Here is a 23775-nt window from a genome sequence, read left to right as displayed (position 1 = left end):
AAGAGCCCCAAGCGTTTTAACCTTTCTTCATAGGGAAAGTGTTCCAACCCTTTATTCATTCTAGTTCCCCTTTTCAGCATTTTTCCCAATGCTATACTATCTTTTTAGAGATGTGATGACCAGAATTGTACACAGCACTTCAAATGAGCCTGCACCATCAATTTATATAGGGGCATTATGATACTGGATGATATGTTTTCCTTCCTTTTGTATAAATTCCCAGCCTTTCTTACCGTCTGGTCCAGGGATGGCCAAACTGCGGCTCAGGAGCCACATTTGGCTCTTTCACACATATTGGTGTAGCTCTTGAAGCCCCCACTGCCCTGTTGGCTGGCTTGGAGAAGGAGAGCCAGTTTGGTGTAGTGGTTAAGTGTGCTGACTCTTATCTGGGAGAACCGGGTTTGATTCATCACTCCTCCACTTGCACCTGCTAGCACGGCCTTGGGTCAGCCATAGCTCTGGCAGAGGTTGTCCTTGAAAGGGCAGCTGCTGTGAGAGCCCTCTCCAGCCCCACCCACCTCACAGGGTGTCTGTTGTGGGGGAGGAAGGTAAAGGAGATTGTGAGCCTCTCTGAGACTCTTTGGAGTGGAGGGCGGGATATAAATCCAATATCTTCATCTACCTCACAGGGTGTCTGTTGTGGGGGAGGAAGGGAAAGGAGATTGTGAGCCTCTCTGAGACTCTTCAGAGTGGAGGGTGGGATATAAATCCAATATCTTCTTCTTCATTTCCCTCTTTAAATCACTTCTCCAAGACAAGCCAGCTGGCAGTTTAGAGAATGCATTTAAAGTTGCTTTCTTTCCATTTCTCCCTCCCCATCTATTTCCTTCCTTCCAACATATGATGTTCATGTCTTGCGGCTCTCAAAACACCTGATGTTTATTCTGTTTGGCTCTTACACGTTGAGCAAGTCTGGCCACCCCTGGCCTGGTCCTTTTAGCTGGAGATGCTGGGAACTGAACCTGGGACCTTCTGCGTGCCAAGCAGATGCTCTGTCGCTGAGCCACAACCCCCCCCCCCTTAAACAACAAGGTTCCTGGACACAAAAACACACCTCTTACAATCCTTATTCCTATCCCCAATCAAGCTCCATGGAAGCGCAGAGGATGCTGACCCCAAAGGGAGGGCGGAAAAGAATACGTCAGGCCGCCACGCCTTCCAGCGTCTCCATGGAAACGGCCCCGTTGCCCCAACAACGAAGCGGCAAGGCGGGTCCGCCTCCGCCGCTCCTGCCCACCCCGGCAAAGCCTCCCTCGGGAAGGAAACGCGTCGACCTCACCTTCGCCGCCGCCGCCACACAACAGAAATAAAACAAATATATATGTTTTTTAAAAAGAGACAGGAGAAAAACGGAGGCCGTCGAATCAACACACCGTTGGTGGGAGAGGGGGGAAACGGCGGCGGGGACCGAGGATATCAACATCCGGGTCACGGGGCGAAAGGAGGGGGACGACGCGGATTGGGAGTGCGGGCGGGTGGAGATCTCGCGAGATTTCAGAGGCGAGAGCTCCTCGGGGTGGGAAGAGAAAAGGCGGGATTTCTGCGGCGCCTCAGGAGGCTTTATTCCGCCTCAGTGACGGGATGGGGGAAGTTTGACGGCGGTTTAAGGCGGCCGCAGTTTTTAACGTGAAGACGAAATTAAACGAAGGGTTTGTGCGTAGATCCAGGTGGGCAGCCGTGTTGGTCTGAAGCAATGGAAGAAAGCAAGAGCCAAGGCGCGCTTTTAAGACCAACCCAGTTTTATTCAGAATGTGAGCTTTTCATCAGACACATATATTGTGTGGCTCTCCCACCACCACACTAATCAACCTGCTTGGAGAAAGCATTTCTCAATTTAAAGCACAGCCTGTGGCTTGGAGAGCATATTTAAAGTTGCTTTCTTTCCACTCCCCCATCTATTTGCCTTCCTTCCTTCCTGTCTTGCAGCTCTCAAAACATCTGACATTTATTCTGTGTGACTCTTACGTTAAAGCAAGTTTGGCCATCCCTGGTATAGGCTATTTTGCGTATGCACCCTTCTTCAGACGGACTCAGACTTTCTCAGGTTTTCAAAGATTTCAGGTTTTCACGGCTGGTAACGTCATTAGGGTTTGTAGACTCTTTCGGGCTCAACGCACAGCAGCCAAGAAGGTCTGAGCGCCTGCTCCGGCTGCAACGCCACTGAGGATGTTCTCCGCAGCTGAGAACGAAACGTCTGGAAGGAAAACTTTCTCCAGTAGAACACGGCACTTGAGCCCGAAAGATTCTACAAACCCTAATAATTTCTCAGGTTTACATTTAGGCTGTGATCTCCCTAAATAGTGTACTTTCCAATACATTAGAAAAGCTGATCTTAGGCTGCAATACAGTTGGAAAGTGCACTATTTAGTGTGTGTGATTGCAGCCTAAGATCAGCTTTTCTTCATGTATTTATTTTTAATTCTTTACTTAGTGTATACCTGCCGTTCTCCCCAAGGGGAACCCAACAGGGTTCATTTACATCCTTCATTATCCTCACAACAGACCTGTGAGCTGGCACCTGGTTACCTGGGAGTGCGTGACTGGCCCGAGGTCACTTTGCAAGCTTCGGTGGCCAAGTGGGGATGTGAACTTGGAATCTTCGGTCCGATAGGCCAACCGCTACACCATACACTACTCATTTTGAATACTGTGTACAGTTCTGGTGACTGCACCTCAAAAGAGACAGCATTGGAAAAAGTGCAGAAAGGGGCAACTAAAATTATTAAGGCAGGGGTGTCGAACTCATTTGTTATGGGGGCCGGATCTAACATAAATGAGACCTTGTTGGGCCGGGCCATGTCAGGTTGGGCCGAGGCATGTTGAGCTGGGCCAGGTGTGTATTTATTTAAGATTAGGTAGCAGAGATACAAATTTTATAAAGAACACAAACACAAATATATTTTAAAAAACCTACAACATGCTTAAAATGTTAGCACTCATTGGTTTTAAAGATGCTTTCTTTGTATTTTTTCCCATGAAATCCAGGGAACTGGGCAAAGGAAGCTCTGGCTCTTTCCTTCCTTCCCTAGGGGGCTGGGGGGGAGCCTCAGCCAATAGAAGGAAGAGAGGCTTGGCTCAGTAGCTCTGCTGTGCGACTGAGCAAGCCTGGCAATGTAAACCTAAGATATGCAGAAGGAAGCAAGAGAGAGGAAGAAGGAAGCAGACGACAGCCAGTTGCTCAGGGGCCTGATAGGAGCCCTCCGGGGGCCTGATTCAGCCCCCAAACTGCATGTTTGACACCCTTGGATTAAGGGGATGGAACACTTTCCCTTTGAAAAATGTTAAAGAGGATATTCTTTAGTTTGGAGAAACAACAACTGAGGGGGTCACATGACAGTGGTTTGCAAAATTGTGCATGGGATACAGAAGGTACAGAAAAGTACTTTTCTCCCTTTCTCACCATACAAGAAGTTGTGGGCACTCAACGAAATTAATGAGCATGCAGTAAGTTTAGAACAGATCAAAGGAAATACTTTTTCACCCAAAGAGTAATTCACACATGGAATTCACTGATGCAGGAAGTGGCAGTGGCTACGAACATAGCTTCAAGAGGGGATTGGAGAAACATCTGCAGCAGAGGTCGATGAGTGGCTGTTAGCCCCAAAGTATAGGTGAAACACTGTCTGTGGCAGTGATGCTCTCTGTTCTTGGTGCTTGGAGGGCCACAGTGGGAGGGCTTCTGGAGTTCTGACTCCACTTGATGACCTCCTGATGGCACCTGGGTTTTGGCCACTGTGTGACACAGAGTGTTGAACTGGATGGGCCATTGGCCTGATCCAACATGGCTTCTCCTATGTTCTTATTTATTTATTTATTAATTTATTTATTTGTTTGTTTGTTTATTTATTTTAATAGATCCCTAGATTTATATTTATTTTAGTAGATTTATAGTCTGCCCCTCCCTACAGTGCGGATCACAAACACAAATGTTAACAAAGTTTACCCTGTTTTTAAAAGAATGGTATTTGAGGTGGGGGGGGATAGTCCCTTCTCCTTCTAATAAATCATAAGTTTAAAACAAAAACTTTAAATACACTATCAGCCAAAAAGTGTCATATCGCCTTTTCTGATACATTTTTGTTCAATAATAAATGTTTAGTCAGATAGCATCTTACTGTAACTGGATAGCAGAGTGCCTTTTTAATTATAGTAAGTTTTGATGTCCAGATAATGTTATTAATAATTTGTGTTGGTAGCTCAACACATAACTGAACATTAACACTGGTCAACCAACAGGTGTTTGCTTAAACCAACTAACACCCCACCCTACCTACATGTAAGACTTGTGGAAGCCTGTTTCATTGTATCTGAAGAAGTCTGCATGCACATGAAAACTTATACCCAACATTAAATTTTGTTGGTCTTAAAGGTGCCACTGGACTCAAGTTTTGTTTCATCCTCTCAAGTACAATTCAGTCTCTGCACTTTAAATGCTGAGCAGCAGGGGGCACTCTTGGATACCTAATAGCTCAAAGACTGAAAAATGAAGAGGCAGAACTTCACAGCCTTCCTGGCTCATATTATAGCCGATATCTGCTCTATATTGTATTACATCTTCCCTACCTGGACCAACCGATATCTGTATTATTTTAATGCAGAAATTTATGTTCAGCATTCCAGGTTACCCCATGTTAAACAAAAGAAGGATTTGATTCCCCACAAAACAGACAATTGTGGCTATTTTTTTAATTGCGCAAATTCACTGCTCTGAAATGCTGAAAAATAGAAAGGAAGTAAGGGACATTAAAAGGGTGTGCAGAAAATCATTGCATATAGCTGGATAGTAATTTATAACCACTCACAATAATTGGTCTTTACTTTAAAAAGATGTCCAGATAATGTTATTGATGTCCAGATAATGTTATTAATAATTTGTGCACTATAGTGCAATACCTTGTATTGGGACCAAACAAAGTGACACAAAACATTGTTCAAGCTTTTGAGCTTGCCAGAACTTGTTATCATGCCAGATGTTACAAAAATAAAAGGGAATTATTTCAGGCCATGATTTTAATACCTGTTCTTGCCAGCATTCCTGTGTTAAATGCTGAGCAGATGTGCGCATTTAAAGCTGTGTTTTCTGTTATCAGGTTGCACTCTGATTTCTATAGGAAGATTTATGTATATGCTTCATTTATACCCTGCTTTTCTCCCCAACAGGGATCCAAAGCTGCTTACTCCTTTCCTCTGTTTTATCTTCACAACAACCTTGTAAGGTAGGTTAGGCTGAGAGTGTGGAGTGGTGGTGGAGTGCCATAAGTTCCAGCTGATTTATGGCAACTCCATAAGGTTTTCAAAGTTACAAACAATCAGAGGTGGTTTGCCATTGCCTGCCTCTGTGTAGCAACCCTGGACTTCCTTGATGGTCTCCCATCCAAGTTCTAACCAGGGCTGACCCTCTTTAGCTTCTGAGATCTGAGGAGATTGGGCTGGCCTGAGGCCATCCAGGTCAGGGTGAGAATGTGTGACTGACCCAACTACCGTGGCAGAATGGGGATTCGAATCTGGAGTCTGCCAGATCATAGTCTAACAATACAGCAATCAAAATAAATGATGCTTCTTCATTGAAACTCTACAAACACCAGCAATTTTCCTTGTTTCCTTTAGTCACCCCATGAGAGTCAGAGATGTCTTGTTGAGTGCGAGCAAATGGTTTACTTGGTGGTTGTATTAATAATTCTGGAGATAAAATTCAGGTGATGCACACGGTAATAAAGTACACGCTCTATTACAGTGACCTTTCACAAGCTGTATAGATGTCCCCTCAAGGTAGCTATTTTTGAGCTAGTTGCTGGGGTGGCACAGTGCACAGGGACTGTGATCTGTCTGTGGCCCTCCCAAAGCAACTTTCTCTAGTTCCCAAAGGCCCTATCAAATTTTAATTAAGGTGTGTTGAAACAAATTCTCTCGCCAGTGACTTCATACTGTCTGACAGCATGAGCTCTGTGAAATTGCTTTGGTATTTTGACTGGAGAATAGGATAGGGTGGCCCCCGAAAATATTAAAGTGACTTATATTGTGGAAAGAAGAAACCATACTGAAGAAGGGACTGTGGCTCAGTGGCAGAGTACCTGCTTGGCATGCAGAAAGTCACATGTTCAGTCCCCAGCATCTCCAGTTAAAGGGATCAAGTAGCAGGAGATGTGAAAGACCTCCACCCGAGTCCCCGGACAGCCAGCTACAGTCTGAGTGGAGAGTAGTGACTTTAATGGACCATAGGCTTCCCAATCCCCAGGTCCCAGCGGGGGATCCCCTGGTTTTACAGGCTTCCCCCCTCCCCCAGCCAGCGGCCGGCGGGGGAAGCTCAACCCCCACAGCCATTATGCACCTCCAGGAACGATTCCCATAGGGAATGATGGGGAATTGATCTGCGGGTGTCAGGGGCTCTGGGGGGGGGCTGTTTTTTGAGGTAGAGGTGCCAAATTTTCTGTATAGCATCTAGTGCCTCTCCCCAAAATACCTCCCAAGTTTCAAAAGGATTGGACCAGGGGGTCCAATTTTATGAGCCCCAAAAGAAGGTGCCCCTATCCTTCATTATTTTCTATGGAAGGAAGGCATTCTAAAAGGTGTGCTGTCCCTTTCAATGTGATGGCCAGAACTCCCTTGGAGTTCAATTATGCTTGTCACACCCTTGCTCCTGGCTCCGCCCCCAATGTCTCCTGGCTCCACCCCCAAAGTCCCCAGATATTTCTTGAATTGGACTTGGCAACCCTAATGGACCAACGGTCTGATTCAGTATACACAGGGGTTCTTTTGTACAAAAATAGGTGGTGGAGCTCATTACTATAAATCATTAGCATGTGGCACCCCCCCCCAGCCAAAAGCAACCCTACACAAGAAAAGAGAGCCCTGGGAGAACGAGGCCTGCTTGGGCTGGCTAGAGACCCAGCCAGCTCAAAGAGGTCTCGCTTGTCTGGGGCTTTCTTGGACCGCTGCCCCCCCGCCCCCAGTCAAAAGGCCAGCAAGCCACTCACCACCCAAAATCACATAAGAACTGGAGAAAGGGTGGTGCGGGCTTCTCCAGGGGTTAATGAGGGCTGCTGGGGGCATGGCAAAGCCTCTGGTGACTGGCTGGATGGCTACCTGCTCTCCTAAACCAGGGATTGTTATGCAGCTGCACCTCCTATTCAATGGACAAGGTAGGTGGGAAGGAAGAGGGGGAACCCTCAGAGACATTCAGGAGCTGTGCTCCTGTGAGCTCCTGCTGAATCTGAGGCCTGAGTATACGGCAGATTCATGTATGCTCATGCGTGTTCAATATGGAAAGGGAAAACCATGTTGAATTACTAGGAAGAAGGACTGAAACATTTTTTTAAAAACCCATCAAACCATTCAAAATTAAACCACAAAACTTTAAATAGAATGGGTTATAGGGCTGCAGGAGTGCTTAATGTTAGCAATGTACCAGTTCCAGACCCTGTCTGTCCTTTACAGCAGGTTCATTTCACAGAGCGTGAAATTAGGAACTAATAAAATTACCAACCTGAAGTGTGGTGGTGGGAAAGGCTGTCAAATCACAGCTGACTTATGGTGACCCAGTAGGATTTTCAAGGCAAGGGACATTCAGAAGTGGGTTGCCATTGCCTGCCTCTGCGTCATGCTCCTGGTATATTTGCGCTCTACAGTAAAGTATACAGGGCTGCAGCTCCTGGGTCTAAAGATACATACCTAGTTCTCCAACTCTTGTTTCAGCCGCTTCGCCTTCCAAATACACAGCTCTCAAAGAAGAACACTTCCCAAATCATTGCCTGCAGATCATATATCACTTTCAGTTCCATGGAACTTTCAGTTCCATGGAGAGCCAGTTTGGTGTAGTGGTTAAGTATGTGGACTCTTATCTGGGAGAACCGGGTTTGATTCCCTACTCCTCCACTTGCACCTGCTGAAATGGCCTTGGGTCAGCCATAGCTCTGGCAGAGGTTGTCCTTGAAAGGGCAGCTGCTGTGAGAGCCCTCTCCAGCCCCACCCACCTCACAGGGTGTCTGTTGTGGGGGAGGAAGGTAAAGGAGATTGTGAGCCGCTCTGAGACTCTTCGGAGTGGAGGGTGGGATATAAATCCAATATCTTCTTCTTCTTCTTTTTTTTAATGCCCAGTCTGTATGCCTAGCCTAGGTATGCCGCTACATAATTGGACTCCTATCTGTGCAGTACCGTCTTTGGTAACAGAGTACAGTACAGACTGTGCAGTACAGTCTTTGGTAACAGAGCAGAAAGCTTTTCTGCCTCTGACATGAGGTTTAGAAAACTGAGGTTCCCTAACTTGTCTCATGCCCCCCCACAGAAGCAACAGGAAACAGGGTTGCCAACCTCCAGGTGGGGCCTGGAGTTCTCCCAGAATTACAACTGACTTCAAGACCGCAGGGATCAGTTCTCATTGAGATAATGCAAACTGCATTCCAGGTGAACTCTGTCCCCCTGCAGGTTTCCCCGGCCCCCAAATCTCCAACAATTTCCCAGTCCAGAGCTGGCAACCTTAGGAATGGGGCAGCAGGAAAGTTCCATTTGGCTGATCAAAGTGCCTTCCGTTAACTGGAAATTTAGTCTGCATCCAACCCATATTCTTTTGCATGTTGCGCAGGGTCCAGTTCTGATTCCTTTCAACTGCATTTGGTTGCAGAATGAAAAGAACTCAGCCTTGGCAAGCTGGCAAGGACAGCCACTGTCAAACTTTACACTAACACTTTTCCCCCAGCCCAGAAAGGCATCCAAGACTTTCCCCATTTGTTTACAGACTTTTACATAAATGACATTCAGATGGAATATCTTTGATGGCAAAGTGGACTTCGCACTGTAAACCTTTAAAGGCCAAAGCCTAGAACAGAGGTGGAGACGGGCAACCTTGTTAGGAATTGTTTCCCTCTTTGCTGAGCCGGCTGAAGGTTATGTGCTTTTAAAAGTATTTGGACACGGACACGTCACACAGTTGGCACCAGAAAAACATTTATTTAATTATGTTTTCCTGCCACAACTGCCAGCAGAGAACTGAGGGGGAAATGTTGTGCTTGAAGGCTGTGTTGAATCTACAGTCATTTTCTATTTTGGATCTATCAAGCTGTAGCCCAGAAAAAAAATGTGTAAACTTGAACTCACATGCCTTAATATTTTGGGGGGTGGGGTTCACCTCCATTCCTGATTTTCTGCTTTCTCACAAAGTAAATCACTTCCATGCTGTGCATCTAAGATTGTTTACTTTGTCAGCTGTAAAAGGATAATCAATACATATAAGTGGGAGGCCTACAAGGATTTGCAGGGAGATTTCATTTCCCCCCTCACTCTTCCGTTTCCTCTTTCATTTCCCTTAAAGCCCCCATAGCCTTTTCCTTTTTCCTCCTTCCTTCTCACCTCACCTCACGTCACCCACCAACCAACTTATATTTATCTGCCCCCTGTCTTCAGTTCCATCCTTCCCTCCCTCTGATGATAGCCTCTCCCTAAGAAAACTCTGCCCAAATTGCACAGTGCCAGCTGCAGGGCACAGTGGGGAACTCACAAGGCCTTTCAAGGGGCACCTTAGTTTTCCTGGTATCACCCTCCCTACACCATTTACTTTTCCCCTTCACCTGACGGTTGCTGCTGCCAGATCTGGCCCTGAGGAGTCCTCCCACACACTCCATAGGCTGAGAGGGTGTGGCAATCTCAGGACCACCCAGCAAACTTCCAGGGCAAAGTGAGTGTTCCAGGGCAAAGCAAACCTGAGTGTTCCAGATTCTAACCTCACACCTTAGCTGCGACATCACACAGCTTTACAGTCAGGTACTATATGAGGACTACGTACAGATGATAATAGGACAGGTCTGTTTGAAGGTGACAGCCCTATTTTGAGGACTGAGCTCTCCATTACTCATTAAATGGGATACTTGGCATGGATGCCCTTTACGAAAGGTGTTGATTATCCCTGCCTGGAGTTTCTGATACTAAATTAACCTGCAACCTTTCAAGAAGCTTTGTGACCGACAGCTGCTAGTTCCTAAAAACGAAACTGCCCTGAAGGCCAGGCCGAAAGATAGTGCTGAGAGCCAGTTTGGTTTGTTGGTTAAGTATGCAGACTCTAATCTGGGAAATAATAATAATAATAACAACAACAGCATTGTATTTATATCCCACCCTCCCCGCCGAAGCAGGCTCAGGGCGGCTAACAACATAATCAATCTATACAATAAGTTATATAACAATTTTAAAATCAACATTCAACATAAAACATTCCAATTTAAAATTAACATTTCTGGTGCTATTCTATTAGATGCAAGTATGTATGATGGCGGAATCACTTAAGACGAGTCCATCAATCATTCAGTCAGGTAAAGGCCATCCTAAAGAGGAAGGTCTTGCAGGCCCTGCGGAACTGTTCAAGGCTCCGCAGGGCCCGCACTTCCTCCGGGAGCTGGTTCTATAGGTGTGGAGCTGCAATGGAGAAGGCCCGTGTGTGAGTATTCTTTAATTTTGCCTCCTTCAGCCCGGGGATAGTCAGTTGGTTCTTCCCCATTGACCTCAGTGCTTTCTGGGGTTCATATGGGGAGAGACGGTCCTTCAGGTAGGCAGGTCCTCGACCATATAGGGCTTTAAAGGTAATAACCAGCACTTTGTAGTGAACCCGGTATACAACTGGCAGCCAGTGCAGTCTGCGTAGCCCCAGCTGTATGTGCTCCCATCTCGGGAGCCCTAATAATAGCCTAGCCGCCGCGTTCTGTACTAGCTGCAGCTTCCGGGTTCAGCACAGAGGCAGCCCCATGTAGAGGGCATTACAGTAATCCAACCTTGAGGTGCCGTTGCATGGATCACTGTTGCTAGGTCCCGACGCTCTAGGAAGGGGGCCAACTGCCTTGCCCGCTTCAGATGAAAAAACACCGACTTGGCAGTGGCTGCTATCTGGGCCTCCATTAATAGTGAAGGCTCCAGTAGAACTCCCAAGCTCCTGACTCGGTGCGCTGCCTTCAGCGGCGCACCGTCAAAGACCGGGAGAGGAATTTCTCCTCCCAGAGAGCCGCAACCCAAGCAAAGGACCTCTGTCTTCGTTGGGTTCAGTTTCAACCCACTCAGCCTAAGCCAACTTGCCACAGCCTGCAATGCCAGGTCCAGATTCCCTGGGACGCAGTCAGGCCGTCTGTCCATTAGCCCGGTTTGATTCCCCACTCCTCCGCATGCAGCCAGCTGAGTGACGTTGAGTCAATCACAGTTCTCAGCAGAACTGTTTTCTCACGAGCAGTTCTGGAAAGAGCTCTTTCAGCCTCACCTACCTTGCAGGGTGTCTGTTGTGGGGAGAGGAAGGGAAAGGAGATAGTAAGCCACTCTGAGTAAAGGGTGGTGTATAAACTCAATCTCCTCCTCCTCCATAGTTTCACAGATCCTATTCCATCATTTTAACCACTGTACCGTAAAGATGCTTTGCCCTCTTCCATGTCTCCTTCACTCTTCTCCAGGCAAAACATACCCAATACCTCAACATGTTTCCAGACCCCTGGCCATCCTAATTGCCCTTTCAGTTTGTCTATATATTCTGGTGCCCAGAACTGGACTCTAAATGGTGTAGAGTAGACTGAAGCTCTTACCTCTCATGACCTGGGTACAGTGCTTCTTTTAACTGATATCAGGCAATTCACTCCTGATTTACGCATGCATAAAGGAGAGCCAGTTTGGTGTAGTGGTTAAGTATGCGGACTCTTATCTGGGAGAACCGGGTTTGATTCCCTACTCCTCCACTTGCACCTGCTGAAATGGCCTTGGGTCAGCCATAGCTCTGGCAGAGGTTGTCCTTGAAAGGGCAGCTGCTGTGAGAGCCCTCTCCAGCCCCACCCACCTCACAGGGTGTCTGTTGTGGGGGAGGAAGATAAAGGAGATTGTGAGCCGCTCTGAGACTCTTCGGAGTGGAGGGCGGGATATAAATCCAATATCTTCTTCTTCTAGTTGTTCAAGTTAGATTCAAATCCAATATTATGTGAACCCATGGATCTGCCTTATACTGAATCAGACCATTAGTCCGTCAAGGTCAGCACTGTCTACTCAGAGTGGCAGTAACTGTCCAGGGTGTCAGGCAGTGGGTGTCAGGTTCCCTGACATTGGGTGCGGTCACACGTCACATTAAAAGCGGGTGTGTAGCACTCAAATTTGAACCGCTGAATATTGATTCGATGCAGGGTCGTTCAGACGAGCATCCAAGAATGCGACTCATTCTGTTGTTGAGCGATCAGACATCCAATACTTCACGCTCTTTTCTTGGCACACGTGATCAGATGGTAATTTCTGGGAGGGGGGGGGTCCATTGAACATGCACCCAACTGTTTGGAGGTGGGAAATTAAACGTTCCTTCAGAGGCAGGTGGGGGGGGGAGGGGGAAAGTTTCCAGAATTAACGTTGCCGATTCAAACCAGGGAACTGCCAGGAATTACTTTCCTAGAAATTGGCAGTGACAATGATTTCTGAAAATCCTCCACACGGAAAGATTTTTTTCCTGTTCTGAATAGTGGGATAACGCCCCCCCCTCCGATCCTGTGTTGATTGGAGAAGCAGAAGTATCACCTCAGATTCCCGGATGATCTGGCAATGTGCATGTCTGCTGGGGCTTAAAAAAAAAAAAAAAGGTAGGAGGAGTGGTAAACATTCCAAGGGGCAGTGTCATGGGTGCTGGGGACCCTGCAGAAGAAGCTGAGCCTGCAGAAGAAACTGTGCCCCTGCCACCTGCACCAGTGCCCCTGCCACCGGCACCAGTGCCCCTGCCTCCTACTGGAGAAGATCCAAGCCCCCCTGCCTCGCCCTCTCGGGTGGCTCGGGTGCGTGATCGCCTTCGTCAGGACCTCAGGGATCGGAGGAGGGCGGCACGCTCACGAGCAAGACTCTCCCTGAGCCCTGAGTTCTAAAAGGATCCTGGACCCTCTTGGAGTGAGGATGCTTGAGTCTCAGCAGGATCCTGGCTGCCCTCTGAGTCAGCAATTAGTCCAAATGGGCAACAGACAGCAGAGGGCTATATAGCTGTGGGCTTTGGGAGAAGGCTTTGTGGAAGCAACTAGTCACTTACCTGATGTTCTAGCATCCACTTCGGTTTCTGGACCCCTCTACGTTGGCTTTGACTGCTGGACCCCCTGACTTCGGCTTCTGAACCTCTGACCTGCGATACCTGGACTGTGATTTGGTTTTGGCACTTTGCTCACCAGCTACAGACCTTGGATTGCCCCTGGAGTTCGCCTGGCCTGGCCCCAGCTCGTGACAGGCAGTATTGCGCGTGAGCTGTCCAAACAGGAAAAAAACGATCTTGTGCCGCTTCTTTGAAAAAGGACTGGACTTTCTGTGCTATCAAATTAATGCGGCATTTATCCGCAGCAAGCCAGGATGACCCTGGATGACGCCCGATTGCCAGATGTGGATGTCTGGACGAACATATTTAATCCGTCAGCGAGACGGAGCTGTGTCACCACTAATGGTACATCTGATTGCACCCAATGGCTGTGGTCACACACATTAAATAATGCAGTTTCAATACACTTTCCAACTGGATTTTCCTGTGTGAACTGGCAAAATTCAGTTGGAAAGTGCATTGAAAATGGGTTAAAAGTGCATTATTTAGGTGTGATCGCAGCCAATATGTTATATTTTTCACATATTCACAAATCTATCCAACAGGTGTTGTAGTATCTACCTTGCATGCTTGCTTGTAGCCATAATTTTCCAAGCTGTGCAAGAGGGTGGCTAACACGGGGAGCTAGCTATCTGGTAGTTATGGCAGTGACTTAGATTAGCAATAAGGGGAATGCATTGTAACCTTGAAGACTCAGGGAAGATGTCTCGGTTTTACACCAAAGCCTGGGAACTATAATGGACACTGAGGGGACCTTAACTTTTGCATGTTTTCGTTTCCTCTAATAATCTCCATTATTTGTATTCAAGCTATTCTCGGCAATGGCCTTTCCCAGAGGGTCATTGCTATGCATCTGATTTCCAATAAACCTTGATCGTATTCATATGTGCTTGGATACTTTGGCTCAGCAACTGACAAAACCCAATAGAGGGCTTTCTCATCACTTTTTCTCATCAGTGACTATCAGCCACAGCATATTGTTGGAACTCTCTATCTGGGGCAGTTATGTTCTGTATTCTTGGTGCTTGGGAGGGGCAACAGTGGTAGGACTTCTAGTGTCCTGGCCCCACTGATGGACCTCCTGATGGTACCTGTGTTTTTTGGCCACTGTGTGACACAGAGTGGTGGACTGGATGGGCTATTGGCCTGATCCAGCATGGCTTCTCATATGTTCACTTACTCCCTGGTCCTTTGAACTGGAGATGTTGGGGATTGAACCTGGGGCTCTTTGCATTCAAAGCAGATGCTCTTCCACTGACTGACTCAGCCGCTCTCCAGAGAGACCAACAAGATCTTAAGTTGGGGGTAGACAAGATTCCTTGTGGCTACAAAACAAATAAAACAGGATGTCTAGTCCCATAGGAGAAGGCACCAGTGTCCTTGCCTACCTCCTTAGCTACTCCCAGTGAGAAACAGCTCTGAGGTCTAGGACAGCATTTAGACACAGAGTGTGAGAACAAGCATAGAGACAGAAATGGCAAAGGAACACATGCCTCTTGGTTTCCAGTTGTACTTGGGCACTCCATCCGTCTCTGTCTGCTGGGTGGGGTTGGCTCTGCTCCCAGGACCAAGAAAATAAGAAATAAGCTGGCACCATAGGTGGGCAAGCTGTGATTGGCAATGTGCGCTGTACAAAACAGTGCAAAGACACTGCTCTGCATGATTAACCTCCCAAGGACGTTACCAGGGTTATTGAGATTGCATGCGTGAAGCACTTTAAAGCAGTATGTAGTACGATTAATAATAATTTCTTTTTTGCTGCCTTCTCTTTTGTATCTGGTGACTGACTTAAATGAACCTTGGCTCCTCTCAGGATGAATACTGGCTGTTCCCTAGGGAGGAATCACTTCCACTGTAATGTTTAAAAACAAATTGAGACTATTGTTAATTGGTTTAGCATTTGGTGGTTTCAGGCGTGTGCTTTTCACTTTTTGGACCTTATTCCTCTTCACAGAAAATGGTATAATTGCTGAAAGGAAGTAACTGGCAACTGAAACCTTAGTGTTCAAGGCGGAGACATACTGGCTCCGGGCAGGAGAAGAGTGTTGGCAGAGACGTACATATTTGTCATACGAGACACTTAAGAAGCTTAAAAGTACTCCCTACTAACAGCGTGGGATAAGTGACATTTTAATGTAGGTAAGTTACACCCTGTTGGAGTTTGCTCTGCCCAACTTCAACTGTTTTGTAAAATGATATCAGTGAGTGAAGTAATAGAAAAGGAGAGGGCGAGCTGTTGAAGACTACTTTGAACTCCCAAGGTGAGAGGAATAAGACCATGAAGCTCACTGAACTCCCCTTTTCTTGTCGCTTCCACCCTGTACCGTTTCAGCCATTTCAAATTAGGGCAGCCACACTTTTCACATGATACTTTCCAGAATTTATTAGGAACAACTAGCACTCCTCATTAGGGAAATACTTTCATGTTACTGTGTGCAAATGCTGGTGTTTTTGTACTGAAGTACTAACTTTAATACAGTCCCTCATGGTACCTGAAGGCCCTCATCTATTGTCTCATCATTACTGAAAGTAAAAGGCAACTTCTGAAGGACTTGTCTTCTTTAATAGTAGAAAAGAGCAAGAGGCTTAACAAAATTTGTGGCACTGTAGGAGCTTTTGTGACTAACACAGACTAACATTACTTTACTTTTAAATTGAATCCATTCTCAGTTAAATATCTTTAGCAGCTTGCTTTCTGTACTCCTGGAATGCTTCAGCTCTCTGGTTTTGCATGGACAGTTTTGACTTTTTATTTTTGTTTTCAAAGTACAGATGTATAGTGTTTTATATCCTGCACTCACCTTGTAGATTGGAATTTGTTTATAAACGCCATGTTCCTTATAAGGATTTTAAAAAAGAAGAAATGTGTGTGGAGGAGTGGGGAATCAAACCTGGTTCTCCAGATTAGAGTCCACTGCTCTTAACCACTACGCTAAACTGGTGCTCAGAAAACTTCCTAAAGAATTTTCAATTGATTAATCTGCTACCAGGAGGGAAGGCAGCATGAATAATCTGATCTCATCAGATCCCATAAATCAGGGGTGTAAAACATATGGCCAGGGGGCCGAATCAGGCTCCCAGAGGGCTCCTATCAGGCCCCTGAGCAACTAGCTGTCATCTGCTTCCTTCTCCCTCTCTCTTGCTTCCTTCTGCATCACAGCTTGCTTTGCCAGGCTTGCTCAATCACACAGCATCTACAGAGCAAAACCCCTATTTTCTCCATTGGCTGAGGCTCCTCCTTTGGGGAGGAAGAGGGGGAGGAATAGCTTGCTTTGCTAGGCTCTCTCAATTACACAGCAGTGCTACTGAGCCAAGCCTCTCTTCCTTTTATTGGCTGAGGCTCTTCCTTCCTCATCCCCTGGGGAAAGAAGGAAAGAGCCAGAGCTTCCTTTGCCCAGTTCCCTGGGTTGCACAGGACAGATACAAAGAAAGTACCTTTAAGGCCAATGAGTGCTAATGTTTTAAGGATATTTTAAGGGTTTTTAAAAAAATCTTTGTGTTTGTCTGTGTCTTTTATAAAGTTTATATCTCTGCTACCTAATCATAAATCGGTACACACATGGCCCGGCCCAACAAGGTCACATTTATGTCAGATTCGGCCCTCATAACAAATGAGTTCAACATAAGCTGAATTGGTCCTTGGATGGGAGACCACCAAGGAAGGCTCTGCAGAGGAAGGCGATGGCAACCCACTCAGCTTTTCGCTTGCCTTGACAGCCCTTTCCTTGGTTGCCATAAGGCGATTGCAGTTTGATGGCACTGACATATGTAACCTGCCACCTTTTTCAAATTATTTGAATTCACCTAATTTTGTCACAACCTCTACGGATAAGACTTTTTAATTCATTGAAGGAACGGAAATGCCACTAACAGCACAATACAAAAATACCTGCCAACTGTTTCTAAATGGATAATTCTTTGTGCTCTTTAGGCACAAGTCAAAGCTTGTCCTGTTCTGCTGGACTGTGAAGAATCAAATCCCACTTACCACCAGTCTTCTTTTCACTTTCTTGCCCATGCAATGACAATCTGGCTGTTTTATTGTTCCTGGTCTGATTTTACACTGTTCAGTTTTCGTCGGTGCTTCAATGTTTACGTCGGTGCTTTCAGCCGGTGCTGAAAGAGCTGCACTGGCTTCCTGTTGTGTTCCGAGTTCGTTTCAAGGTGTTGGTACTGACCTTTAAAGCCCTTTATGGTCAGGGACCTGTCTATCTGCGGGACCGCCTTTCTCCGTATATCCCCCAGAGAGCACTGCATTCAGGGACGAAAAATCTACTGTCCATCCCTGGACCAAAAGAAGCCAGGTTGCGTATGACACGAACCACGGCTTTCTCGGTGGCAGCGCCAGAACTCTGGAACGCTCTCCCGGAGGCTAAGGGCCCTGCGGGATCTGCCTACATTCCGCAGGGCCTGTAAGACCGAATTGTTCCGACAGGCCTTCGATATCTAACTGAGAGAGAGCTGCCACTGGACATCATATAGAGCACCATGTAGAGTACTGGTGGTCACCACCGAATTTTCAGAACCGCCTATATTGTATTGTATTAATACAGCACCATGAAATGGTTTTAAATAATTTAAATATGTAATTATGTTTTATTGGTTTTAATGGTAGTAATGTAATGTTGTGAGCCGCCCTGAGTCCGCTTGCGGAGAGGGCGGGATATAAGCTTAATGTAATAAATAAATAAATAAATTTAATGTTTGCTGTATTCCTTGGATTGTGAGTTGCCTTGAATCTAGGGTTGCCAAGTCTAATTCAAGAAATATCTGAGTACTTTGGGGGGGTGGAGCCAGGAGACTTTGGGGGTGGAGCCAGGAGCAAGGTTGTGACAAACATAACTGAACTCCAAAGGGAGTTCTGGCCATCACATTTAAAGGAACTGCACACTTTTTAAATGCCTTCCCTCCAGTGGAAATAATGGAGGATAGTGGCACCTTCTTTTGGGGCTCATGGAATTGGACCCTCTGGCCCAATCTTTTTGAAACTTGGAGCGTATTTTGTGGAGAGGCACTGGATGCTATGCTGCAAATTTGGTGACTCTACCTCAAAAAACAGCCCCCCCAGAGCCCCAGATACCTGTGGATCAGTTCTCCATTATACTCTATGGCAGGGGTGGCCAACATCGCCAATGGTTGGGGCTGATGGGAGCTGTAGGCAAAAAAATCTGGAGAGCTACCGTTGGCCACCCCTGCTCTATGGGAATCAGTCTCCATAAGGAATAATGGGAGTGCCCAGCAGACATTTCCCTCCCACCCCCCCTATTTTCTGATGACCCTGAAGCAGGGGGAGGGTCTCCAAACTGGGGAATCCTCACCTGGAGATTGACCTCACCTGCCTCCACCTGGAGATTGACAACCCTACTTGAATCTCATGTTGAAAGAAAGAAGCATAAACTTTTTTTTTTTTTGTAAATCCTTAAATATTTTCTTTCCTGTTCTCTGTCACACACCAGCCACAGAAATTGCACCTTTAAACCCAAGCCTTAACCGTTAAAATTGGTTCCCAGCAAAAGGAAGGTTGAGTTTGGGAATCTTTTGTTTGTGACCTTACCACACCAGTCTTATCAGGTCTCTCTCAGAAACGAAGCCGAATCAGTATCGGATTGGAGAGTACCAAGGAAAACTCTGCAGGTGAGGGTAATGACAAATCACCTCTGCTTCTCAGTTGCCTTGAAAGCACCTCTCTGGGGTTGCTATAAGTTGTTTGCAACTTGACGGCACAGACGTATGCGCATTTCCCACAGCCTGGTGTGAAATTAAGTATGAACTAGAGGAGACAGTTCCAATGGAATATCCCAAACATTCGGCTTATCACTATTCAGTAGATCATACTGTAAGTTGAGTCATTAGTGAAGGATTAGTTCGGTCCGGAATTTTAGGAATTATGGCTGTAATTGTCTATTGCCATGTTCTTATATTGTATTATCTTATATTATTTTGTATGCTGGTCTTACGACTGTTTTTAATAAACTTTGACTTTATTCAGTAAATCAGAAATTATTTGGGTTCATGACTGAGCAGCAAATCAGGAATTATTTAGTGTGTCGCTCTTGACATGACTTCCAGAGAGAGTCTGGAGCTGCTTGCAGGGCAGCTTGCCCAAAGCAGAAGAAACTCTTTCCTCCACGAAGCCTTTTAAAGTATTACAGCTGTCCCTGGAACTCCCCCGGTCGACGTTTGTTGTTCTGCAGTTTGCATGTGCCTATTTTTATACTCACCTCCCGGGTTCTCAACCTGCACAACTCTTTATCATATTTCTGAACTCCAGAGGGGTTATTAGTGGCATTTGGACAAGGACCCTGTGTACAAGGTGGGTAGGAACAGAGTGATTTGCAGAGCAAACAAATGAAGAGATGATTGTTCAGTCATGTCAGCATGAATACATTTCCTGCTCCATTGCCTTGCTGTGGCTTTCTTCACTGGAAAACTGGGAGAAAAAGAGAACTGGTTATCATATTTTGCTGCTGGGCAATGTTATCAGGAAAGACTGCTCGGTTCAAACTAGTAGAGCTATTAATTGCGGATATGACCACTCCCTTTGGCTTTGCCACTTCGTCTGGCTTCGGAAGGGTGAAATCAAAGAGCGCAGCATTTCAAAACTGGGATAAAAACATTCTGAAACTGAAACCTAGTATATAATAAATTTTCAACTGCTGACTTATTAGCAGTGATGAAACTTAGGTGAAAGAATTTATAAGCAGAGTTATTTTTGAAAGAACAAAATAGGAGTCAATTGCACCTTTAACACCAATTTAGTTTCATTCAGAACGTAAGCTTTCCTGTGCTAAGCACACTTCATCAGACGAGTGCTTAGAGAGCACATGAAAGCTTACGTTCTGAATGAAACTAAGTTGGTCTTAAAGGTGCAATCGACTCCTATTTTGTTCTACTACTTCAAACCAACATGGCTGCCTGCTTGCATTTATTTTTAAAAGGCATGTGATTTTCGATATGCACAAAGTTGTTGAATCTGAAGATAGCAATGAAGTAAGTGTTGGAATCTCCAAGGGTTAGTCAGTTCCCATCTGATGTGTGAGAATTTTCAGCTTCTACAGAGATCTGGCTGAACACGGTCAAAGCACCACGGCCGGAGTAGGCAGCATACCTTCTGTGTTATGTTGGTGGGCGGAAAGGCGATATGTTCTGGCTTACTTAGGTCAAGTTTATTTTTACAAGATACTTTCATTATTGAGCATCTAATGAGAGGCAGTGGGGCAACTTGATTAGAATAGGACTAGGGTGGGAGAGACCTGGGTTCAAATCTCCTCCCAGCCTCAAAGCTTATTGGGTAAGCATGAGCCAATCACAGTCTCTCAGCCTCACCATCCTCTCTGGGCTGTTGTGATGGCAAAATGGAGGACACGTATGCTGTCTTTAGATCTCTGGAGCAAGAAAAGGATGCAGAGGTGAAAGACAAAGTGTTGGTGGGACTTTTTTTGGAAAATGGCACGATACACCTTGCATCGGGTCAGCAGGATACCTTGAGGCAGGGGAGCTGCCGGGGCCTAGAGTAGGGGTGTTGAATTAGGCCCCTGGAGGGCTCCTATCAGGCCTGTCATCTGCTTCCTTCTCCCTCTCTCTTGCTTCCTTCTGCATAACAACTTCCTTTGCCAGGCTTGCTTAATTTCACAGGAGCTACAGAGAAAAACCTCTATTTTGTCCATTGGCTGAGGCTGCTCCCTTGGGGAGGAAGTGGAGAGGAATAGCTTGCTTTGCCAGGCTCTCTCAATCGAAGCAGAGCTACTGAGCCAAGCCTCTCTTCTTTCTATAGGCTGAGGCTCTTCCCCCCCTGGTCCCCTAGGGAAGGAAAGATAACCAGAGCTTCCTTGCCCCGTTCCCTGGATCTCCTGGAAGTAATGCAAAGAAAGCACCTTTAAGACCAACAAGTGCTAATCTTTTAAGCATGTGTGTTTGTCTGTGTCCTTTATAAAGTTTATATCTCTGCTACCTAATCTTAAATAGGTACGTATGTGGCCCAGCCTGACATGGCTTGGCCCGACAATGTCTTATTGATGTCAGATCCGGCCGTCATAACAAATGAGTTTGACGCCCCTGATGTGGCCCAGCTCCTGCAGCCTTCCATCTGCACACCTTTCCTTCTGCCCCCTCCCCCCGCTCACAAGCATTCCGCTTCCCACTTTACCAGGTAAATGTGCTGCTCAGCATCACTGAGGAAGAGTATGCTGATGGTGCATAGCAACACTGCCAGCCACACATGCTGCTCAGCACTGTTTGGCAAAGGGCACACAAGACAGTCTGGGCAGCTGTGAGTGCAGACGGCGGGAAGGTCCCCAAGCAGGAAAAGGAGACAGGGTCCGGAATGAAAAGAGAGGCCCCCTGCTCCCCCTGCCCCCAAATACTCCTGGAACTGACCCTGCTATCGGTCACCAATTCCTGGCAGGCAAAGTTCCCGTTCTTTGAAGGGAGACTTATTAACTAGTTCACTCCATGCCGTGAAAAGCTTCGCTGTCCTATCCCTACACATTCAACCTTCTAGCAAAGGGACATTTTTTTTTTCTTTCAGACCTGTTGGCAACCTAATATGCACCACTCCGCACAGGTCTTTGTGAAAGTTGGACTGCTTGTATTGAGGGTGCGCTCTACTTCACCTACATCAGTATTTCAATTGGCAGTGCTTGTCCGTTTCTCCAGAGTGGTTTTCATTCACTTTTTGGGGAGATACTAGAGAGCATGTTGTTGAAAACCATTTCTGGGGGATAGGTGTTCTGGGGAGAGGTGATTTTGGCCCACCCACAGTCTTGCTGACCGCATCCCACTCACTTTGTCCCATAGAACTGAATGGGGGCCATGGAGAACTGAGCCCTTCATTTAGCCACAGCCTTCCATCTCCCATCCAAGACCTGTCACCTCACGTTACACTCAAGAGTTCTGTCTAGTGTACTTATTCATTTTATCCTTCATCCAAGGAGCTCAGAGTATGGGTGCATGGTTTTCCTTTACCCATATTATTCTCTCTACAGCCCAGTGAAGTAGGTCAGACTGATGGTATGTGGGACTGGCCCTAGGGCAGCCAAAATGCTTCATGGCAGCATGGAGATTTGAACCACATGCCCCCCTCCCCCCAGATCTAACGCTGTCACTGCTCAACCACACTTTCTCCAACCACGTTTTTTGGGATTTACGTATATACAAAGTGGGGGGCTTGCAAGGAACTGGGGAGGAACAATCTCCTACTCCCCAAAATCTCCATCAGGAATCTCTAGGCTTCACCAGAAGGATTTTCCCTCCTCCCTTTGACTTTGTTCATAGATTTTAAGCTGCTTGCAGCGATCCATCCCTTTTCGTGCTGTTTCTAGTCCTCATGAGGCTTGTTTCAGGTTCCCCCTCCTTTCTCTAATTTAAAAAGCCATTTATTTTTGCGGAGGCAGGAGTCCCTCAAGCATGTAGAGAGCCAGGTTTCTTTCTCAGGGTGGCTTAGTTGTAGTCTTTTGCTCATTTGAACGGGCGCCAGTAGGATTCCCATTTGGGCGCCCCCAGCTCATTGCAGCCCTTGACTGCTGGTACTCAGCTGATCAGCAGGTGGGAACAAAGACAGGCAGCAGGGGGGAATCATCCGGGGGAGAAAAATTAAGAATAAGACCTCTGCAACTTACCGGACATTTTGAGCACTGAGTTCCTGGTGAGCAGCTCTAGACCACAATCCTAAAGTCTGCAGACTACCTGTTGGCCGATCCCATTCTCCTCTCCATTTTAGGTTAGGCCGAGTGTGTGTGGCGGGGCCCAAGGTCACCCAGTGAGCTTCCACAGCAGAGTGGAAATTTGAACTTTTGTGAAAAGGCTGGCTGGCAAAGACAATAATGCTAGGAAAAGCTGAAAGCAGTAAGAAAAGACAAAGACCCAAGATGAGATGGATCAGTGGTGGCCAGACTGGCTCAGGAGCCACATGCGGCTCTTTCACACACAGTGTGTGGCTCTCAAAGCCCCCACTTCCCCGTCAGGGGGCTTGGAGAAGGCATTTAAAATAAAAGTTGCTTTCTTTCCACCTTTCCCTCCCTCCCCATCTATTTGTCTTCCTTCTTTCCTTGCGGCTCTCAAACATCTGGCGTTTATTCTACGCGGCTCTTATGTTAAGCAAGTTCGGCCACCTCTGAGATGGATGGACTCGCGGAAGGAAGCCCTGGCTGCCAAGTTAATTCATGTGGGAGTGGAACGTGCTGTCCAGTTGCTTCCAATTTATGGCAATCCCATGGGGTTTTCAAGGCAAGGTATGTTCAGAGATGGTTTGTCATTGCCTGCCTCTGCATAACAACTCAAGACTTAATGGTTTCCCATCCAAGTACTAACCAGGGACACAAACCTGCTCAGCTTCCGAAATCTGCAAAGATTGAGCTATACAAGTGAAGGCCACTAATTCATAGGATCGCCGTTAAGTTGGAAGTGAATTGACTGCACGCAACACACACAGAGTCTGATTTTTTTTTATCTGATGAAGCCTGCTTAAGAGCATACGAAAGCTTACATTCTAAATAAAGCTTAGTCTTAAAGGTGAACTTGTCTACTGCTTTGTTCTAGAAACTTAATAGTATTCTGCAGAACCAGGGCATTATAAAAGCATAAATTCTGTTTTGCAAAGCACAGGACATACACACAACAGGCCATCGAAGGAGAACATCCAAGGGAGTTTTCATCCGTATCAGTTTCTACAGCTGCTCTTGTTATTTTAAGATACATGTCTCTTCCCCCCC

The 23775-nt window shown here is 46.4% G+C and overlaps 1 protein-coding gene across 3 annotated transcripts in view; it reads right to left on the bottom strand.

Annotated features, from left to right (window-relative positions):
* Positions 1–1451, bottom strand: part of LRRC28 (leucine rich repeat containing 28) — a 77624-nt gene extending 76173 nt beyond the window's left edge. The window contains exon 1 of one of the 3 annotated variants that reach the window (XM_060260048.1): positions 1280–1451. The gene's annotated coding sequence lies outside the window, so the exon portion shown is untranslated. Of the gene's footprint in view, positions 1–1054 lie in introns of all 3 variants that reach the window. The other 2 variants (XM_060260050.1, XM_060260049.1) reach the window with 2 other exon arrangements.
* Between the last annotated feature and the right edge of the window lie 22324 nt (positions 1452–23775).

Source organism: Heteronotia binoei, chromosome 19 (genome assembly GCF_032191835.1).
Source record: "Heteronotia binoei isolate CCM8104 ecotype False Entrance Well chromosome 19, APGP_CSIRO_Hbin_v1, whole genome shotgun sequence".
In the NCBI taxonomy this organism is placed as follows: Eukaryota; Metazoa; Chordata; class Lepidosauria; order Squamata; family Gekkonidae; genus Heteronotia; species Heteronotia binoei.
The sequence above is the reverse complement of the archived record's forward strand: the minus strand, read 5'-3'. Positions and strand labels throughout refer to the sequence as shown.